Genomic DNA, 6,863 nt, shown 5'->3' with positions numbered 1-6,863 from the left:
TAGCCGGGCAGATGCAGCTGCAGGTTCCACTGGGGAATCTTCCCAGACGAGGGTCCGTAGAAGCTTCACAGGCGTCACGTGACCCACATCCACAGTGAAGGCCCAGCTGTGGCAGGCCCAGAGGATGGCACTGGTTGAGTCCACGAAGGTCCTTGGGTATGGTGACCAGCTGCCTGTGATGGCAGGCGGGCATGCGTGAGCTCAGCAATATCACTGGGGCCAGGGCCACACACAGAGGCCAGTCTCAAAGTCCTCTTGCCAAGGCGTATCAACAAGTCTTGGGTACACATCAGGCTGAGGGAGAGAGCCAGACCTGAAACTGGACCCAGCCGAGCTGCTGTTACTTGCCATCTGTCAGCACGGGGCTGTTAAGAGAATTTTCACAGAGCCTGGGACACAGCTCAGTGGCTGAGCATGCTTAGCATGTAGGAGGCCCAGAGTTCCGAATTCAAGTTCAGACACAGAACAGGGTGGGGGATCTCTCCTAAAGCAGTTTTGTTTTTCTTATTAATACAGTATTTATTTGTCTTCTCTCTGTCGAACCCTGAGCCAAGCACTTCCCCAAGACTTCCTGGGAAGGTACAGGAAGAGCATCGTACAGGGCAGACAGGAAAGGAGAGGACTGTGGGAGGTGAAAGTGAAGACGGCTGCTTCATGTGGTGAAGAGGATGAGCAAGGCCACCGTTAGGCAAAAGAGCCCAATGGCTGCTGAGAGGGCAAAGCCCAGAATTGCGTAGAACAGCTGTTGCTTCAGAGAGGGGTTCCTGGCATAGCTGACAGCCCCAGCCACAACGAACTTTTGCAGCTGTGTCGATGTCCCTTGAAATGGTGCTGGTTTGGAAGCTGCGGCTAGAGATGAACCAGGTCAGAGGCCACTGTACTGTCAAGCTGCTTCGGCCCTCATCTGTTGGCACCTTTGGTCACTGTGGCTCCACTGTGGACGACTCAGCTGCTGACCAAGGAATGGGTAGAGATGAACTTGGAGCAGGCAGCCATTTTCACAGATGAGGGGCTCAGGCAGGGGACCTGCTCCGGCGTAGCGGAGACCTCTCCTAAGGTATTTTATTCAGTAAGGCAAAGAAAATTTCCACACTCAGTGCCTTCTTTTCCTGCAATCAGAACATAAAATGTTATCAGGCATGCTGTTATTTGGTGACAAAGAGATTTCATAATCAGAACTCAATTCAGCATACAGATGCATTTCCAAGGCCCTCCACTAACAGTTCAAAACTTCCCCAAGAAGAGAAAAGCCATCCTTTTGTGATTCCTGTATTTCTGTGCTTGTACTAGAGACTGGTAAGCAGTGAGCAGATTCTTCCAAAAGAATAAAAAACAGAGTGGAAAAAGTGATTACTTCCCCAAGCCAAGACTTGCTAAAAATCACTTTGCTCCAACCTTGATCCCGTCTCTGGCCCTCACTGGAGCTGAGGTCCTTCTGGATCCACGATACTCAGGCTGGAATCCACGTGGGACCATCAGTATTTCTGAGAGCCAGAACGTGTAAATTCAGTATTAAATAGAGTCGTTCGGTTTAGGAACTAAAAATGCAACATATTCATTAAAAAAAAAAAAAAAAACAACCACAATATACTTACTTAGATTTTAACTTTAGGTAGACAATGACTAATATTTAGGTTAGAATGCTCTGTGTGCTCTCTTGAACATGCCTGCACTATTTCCCTCCAAGTGTGTATGTGTATGTGAAATTCTAATTTAATGCCCTATATTTTTTCCGCGCTACAGGGGCTTCAGAGACAGAACATTCAGATCATGAAAGGAGCAGGGAATTCATTAAGGGGATTCACTCCCAGAAATGGAAGCGGGATGGCGAGCTGAGGGGAAGCTCCTAAAAGCAACCTAGACGTAGCTTTTCCAGAGTTCAAGATCATAGTGTCTAAAGAACTTACAAGGTTATACCGATTCCCTACTGGCTTAGGAGCTCCCAACATTTAACTGCTCAGGCGGTTAATACCTCAACCCAACATTCTACCAGAGCATCCCACGTCAGCAGCCTTTAAGAAGATCCGTAATCTTTCATGAAGTCGGGAAGACAAATCTGACAATGGACCAAAACCTCCCAGGGCCTCTCCTGCTCCGCTGCGGACTCTAGCAGTGTTTCTGTGTTTCCGTCTTACCCCCAGGCTCACTTTTCCTTCCGGGAAACGCTCCACTGTGCTCTCTAGAAACCTGAAGTGCACAAAACACCCCTCGGGTAGAGGGTGCTGTTCGGTGTACTCTGGGGTGCATCTGAGGGGTTTTGTAAATGGTGAGGTGCAAGGAGGCGAAAAGCTTGCCTATGACTGGACGTTAACCTATAAACTGCCGCTGAAACGGAGTTTTTCACAGGTTGTAAGTACCACCCACACATACTTAGTTTTTACTGATCCTAGAGAAAAACCGAAAAAGCAATGGAGTCATTTTGAAGATTCCGACTCCTCTGTTCTTATCCACTCCATAGTGCTGGCAGGACATTGCATTCTTGCAGCCTCTCTGCGCTAGAAGACATGTTTTCCTCACTCAACATGGTGGGGTAGAAGGATGCGAGATTGCTGGTCCAATATCACCTAAGACTGATGTTCCGGTACAGGCACCCTGACGCCAATGAGAGTGGGAGAGAGAAGGTGTCATCGGGTGGATTAGGCCCAGCATGAGCCTCGCTGACTGAACCCAGGGCAGCTCCTGAAAGGCTTCCATCCCAGGTCTAGTTTGGAGTCTCATTTTATGCGCTAAAACCTCAAGGTGGAGTGAGCCAGCAAGCGGGATTTTCCGGGGGTGAACGCGGCCGACAGCAGGTTGTAAACAGGACCCACTGTTTGAGCTGTTTCTCCAGGGCGTTCTTTTCCAGGTAGTAAGAGAAGCTGTGCTTGGCCAAGCAGTGCGTTGCGTCAGTCACTAAATAAATCGACAGCAGTAATTAGGAATTGGTCTTTTCTACCTTGGTCTACTTCACTGAGAATTCCGTGCCCCAGCCTCCTTAGTAAGCAGAGAAGGCCAGTTCATAACCCTGCTGGGGTGATGGCAAAGCCATGCTTCATCCGTGCCATCTCACCAGGGCGGCAGTGAGTCTTACGTATTTATTTGTTATTCATTTTTGTACCAGTCAACACCTTCTTCGTGTTTCTCGTTTCGATTCTAATTTGAACTCAAAAGTACTTTCTTCACCCTATGAACATTAAGAAAAAAAAAAAAAAAACTCATCTAATTTATGCAAACTGTGTTTATGTGGGAGTTTAATGTTGGGAGAGGTTAGAAAAAGCCTTAAAGGGGGAGGAGGGCTCCTCCTTCCTGAGAACTAGGGGAGGAGGATAGGGTGGGAAGAGGGAGGGAGGACAGGACCGGGATGAGATGAGGGAGGGAGGGACCTATGATTGAAATGTTAAGTGAATAATTTTAAAAAATAAATAAAATTAAAAATTAAAAAAAGAAGAAGAAAAAAGAAAGAAAACAACAGGAAAGCTGGGCTTGGTGGTAAACTCCTTTGAGCCTAGCACTTGGGAGGCAAAGGCAGGCTGTTACCTTTTAATTTAAAGCCAGCCTGGTCTACAAAGTGAGATCCAGGCTAGCCAGGGCTACACAGTAAGATCTTGTTTCAAACAAACAAAAAAGAAAAAGGAAGATTTCATGGGCCATAGGGAGGCGACAGGAGACGGGGAGTTTTGGCAGCTGGTGTAAATTCAGAATGTGAAATTGCTTTGTGCTCAGCTTCCGGGAGAAATTCCGGGCTCTGGTGGATACTATATGAATGCTATTCAGGATTAGGCTGAGTTATGGGTCTGAGGTTTTGGGGAGCCACCCGATGCCAAGAATCAGCACTCTTAGCTTACGATTAGTCACCTCCTATCTGAGACATGGTTCTCAAGTCTCCAGATCAAGAATGGCTTTGTTCTGTTTTCTATCAGACAGAAATGGATTCCAAAATTAGATTTAAAACTCAGTGCCAGAGCTATAGTGATATACAGGGCACATGGAACAAGGGTTTTGTGGGAAGATATTAGGGCAGAATCATCACCAGATTCTAGTACTTTTTAGAATGCAAACATGAAAATACATGGAATCAGAGCTGTGGCTTCAGGAATGTCATCATGTCCCTTCAGTGTCCTCTGTAAGAAATATCAAATGTTATAACATTTGTGTTTAGGACAAGGAATTAAAATCTTTTCATCTCCCTCACCTTGTAAGACTTTCATGCCAATGTTTGTTTTTTGTTTTTTTTTTTTTTGTTTTTGTTTTTTTTTTGCTTGCTTTGGTTTTTCAAGACAGGGTTTCTCTGTATAGTCTTGGCTGTCCTGGATTCAACTTGTAGACCAGGCTGGCCCCGAACCCACAAAGATCCACCTGGCTCTGCCTCCCCAAGCCCCGGGATTAAAGGCGTGCACCCCCTTGGCTGGCTTTCATGTAAATGTTTTAATCCTCCCCACCCAGTAAAGCCTATGCTAATACCAAGGCCTGCTGCTCTATTATAGGAATTTGATGGCTAGGAGCATCGACCCTTTCCCCCTCCCTCCTTCTTTTCCTGTGCATCAACTCTTTTCAGACTAGCCAACTGAAGATTATTGTGAGGTCAGACCCCAGCAGCCAATGGAGGGAAGACACAGCCATCAAGAAAACCCAAATTCACACTTCCTGTGTCTATGCATCGGCTCTTGTGAGCGTACCCTCTAAATCAAGAGTAAATGTTGTTGTCTTGTCCAGACACTTCAGTTAAAATGGTCTCCTTCTTTTTGAGTGCTGAAGCTGTAGAGCAGGATTCCTATGAGATTACAGATGGCCTTGTTCAGCACAGAAAGGAAAGTCTGTTGGGTCAGCCTGTCTTCAGAGATAGTCTGTCTCCCCTCACCTTAGGCAAACCATTTCTGGAAGGAGAGTCTGTAAAAGACATGAAGGCTGGGCTACATCGGCAATACTTTCCTCATATTGTAAGACCTGGGGTCTCACAGCTCAGGAATTCAAGATTGTGCCCTTCCCAGAAACTCCCCCAGACTAAGACTCATTGCAAAAGCAAGAGGTTTATTAACCATTGCACAATGGGGTCACCCCTGCCAGTCAGCAAAGAGTGGCACCGGGAGACAAAGGCCTTTTGGTTTTTAAAAGAAAAATTGCTGGAAATTTGAAGTTGCAGTCTTGGCAATTTAGGATTGGATGAGGAAGCTATAAAGTAAGATAATTGGTTAGTCTTAGGTGCTCAAACTTGGCCAGTCCTGCCAAGTGTGGATGCAGTTGCAATTAAAGGTGGGGGTGGCTAGCTCATCCTTGAAGATTAGGGGCTACAGACTTTTGGCTGCAGGTCAAAAGCTACTCAGAAGAAGTCTGGGTTCGTTGCCAAGAAACGCTATCTCAAAGACAAGGGACTGGTCCTTCTTTTGCTGAGTGAAGGTCATTGCTTGCTCGCCTTTTTTTATATCTGTCCACACAGATAGGGTCACATTCCTCCATTCTCTGGAAAGGTACTAAGAGGCTTTAGCTTAACCTGGACCTAAAACTCAAAACTATAGGCTTTAGCAGACATACAGGTTACAAAGTTAGCCTAATCCTTTCAATACCCAAGCCCCTCATCCTGCCCCTATAAAAGACCACAGCCAGCTCTTCCCCCTGACAGATCCCTCAGCTGCCCTTAGAAGGGAGGCCGCCCCTTGCTGTGTGTTTGCTAATAAACACAGTCTGGTTGTTATGGTGTTGAAAACCAAACACCAAAATGCTTCAAGGTAAAACTTCGTTTTACAGCTGGGCCAAACTTATAACCTCCTCAGAAGTAGGAGAATGAATCGACCCTGACCAAAAGCAGGAGAGTCTTTTTATAGCAAGTGAGCAAGTGATTACAAAAGCTTACAAAAGTAATTTAGTTAGTAGTTAATTATTTTATAGTCATGAGAAAAGTATGTGTTGTGGGTTTATGGTCAGCCAGTTCACAGAACAAACCATGAAACAATAGAAGCAATTTATGACGTGTAAATCACAGGATTACAGAGGAAGAACAAGCAAAAAACAAGTTGACTAGCTGGGGCCATGATTAGGGAAGAGAAAAACGCCATAAGGAACAATACAAGAATAAATCAAAATGGAGTCAGCTGTCCCTTAACACCTGTCTGTTATAGGTCAGACTCTGGGTCACCTTCCTTCCTGTTGTGTGACAAAACTTTTCCTGAGAACACTCAACACAAACATTTACTCACCCCAAACAGGGAGCCCATGACAGACCAAAGTACACCAAAGTCCAACGTGGTGAACCATGAGTTTTACTGAGGTTACTTGCAGGTAGATGGGTGAGGGGTTACTTATAAAAGCAGCAATGACTCAAAAACAGCTGTATTGCCAAAGCCCACCCCCGCCTGCATGACAGCTCACCAAGACTGGCAACCTGGAGCGTACTGCACAGCTTGCAGGCAGCTCAACAGGTTGGGGAATGTCCTTTCCAAGTGATTCAGTCAAAACCTCTTCCTGGTGCTGGTTTCTGCTTCTTCCAGGCATCTATCAGTCTTCACTGCATCTTGGCTACTCTTTTGAGAGGGACTCTTAGCTTTTATTTCTTACTCTGGTTGGAAGGGGCCTAGTGAATCTGGTAAATTTCAGGAACTTCCTGAAGCTATTTTGAGTTGTTACTTTCCTGCTGAAGGAAGTTCCCTGCAGGATAGAATGTTTCAATCTTAGAGGAAACAACATCTGTGACATGTCTTCACCCACATTATAAACCAGAGGATGGCACCAGATTTGAGGGAAACCCAACCAGGAACATTGAAACATGGATGGACACCAATGTTAAGATAAATGTCACCTTAATGACATTTGAGAAGAGAGATGTTAAAAATGACAGAACTGCAAAATAATAATAATAATAATAATAATAATAATAATAATAATAATAATAA

General features: G+C 45.4%; 1 pseudogene; it reads right to left on the bottom strand.

The window, feature by feature from the left end:
• Positions 1-652: 652 nt before the first annotated feature.
• LOC129677304 (ATP synthase F(0) complex subunit C2, mitochondrial-like) lies at positions 653-6,780 on the bottom strand (annotated as a pseudogene).
• Between the last annotated feature and the right edge of the window lie 83 nt (positions 6,781-6,863).

Source organism: Psammomys obesus, unplaced genomic scaffold (genome assembly GCF_907164565.1).
Source record: "Psammomys obesus unplaced genomic scaffold, mPsaObe1.curated_primary_1811, whole genome shotgun sequence".
Taxonomy (NCBI): Eukaryota; Metazoa; Chordata; class Mammalia; order Rodentia; family Muridae; genus Psammomys; species Psammomys obesus.
This window is presented reverse-complemented; position numbering and strand designations above follow the sequence as displayed.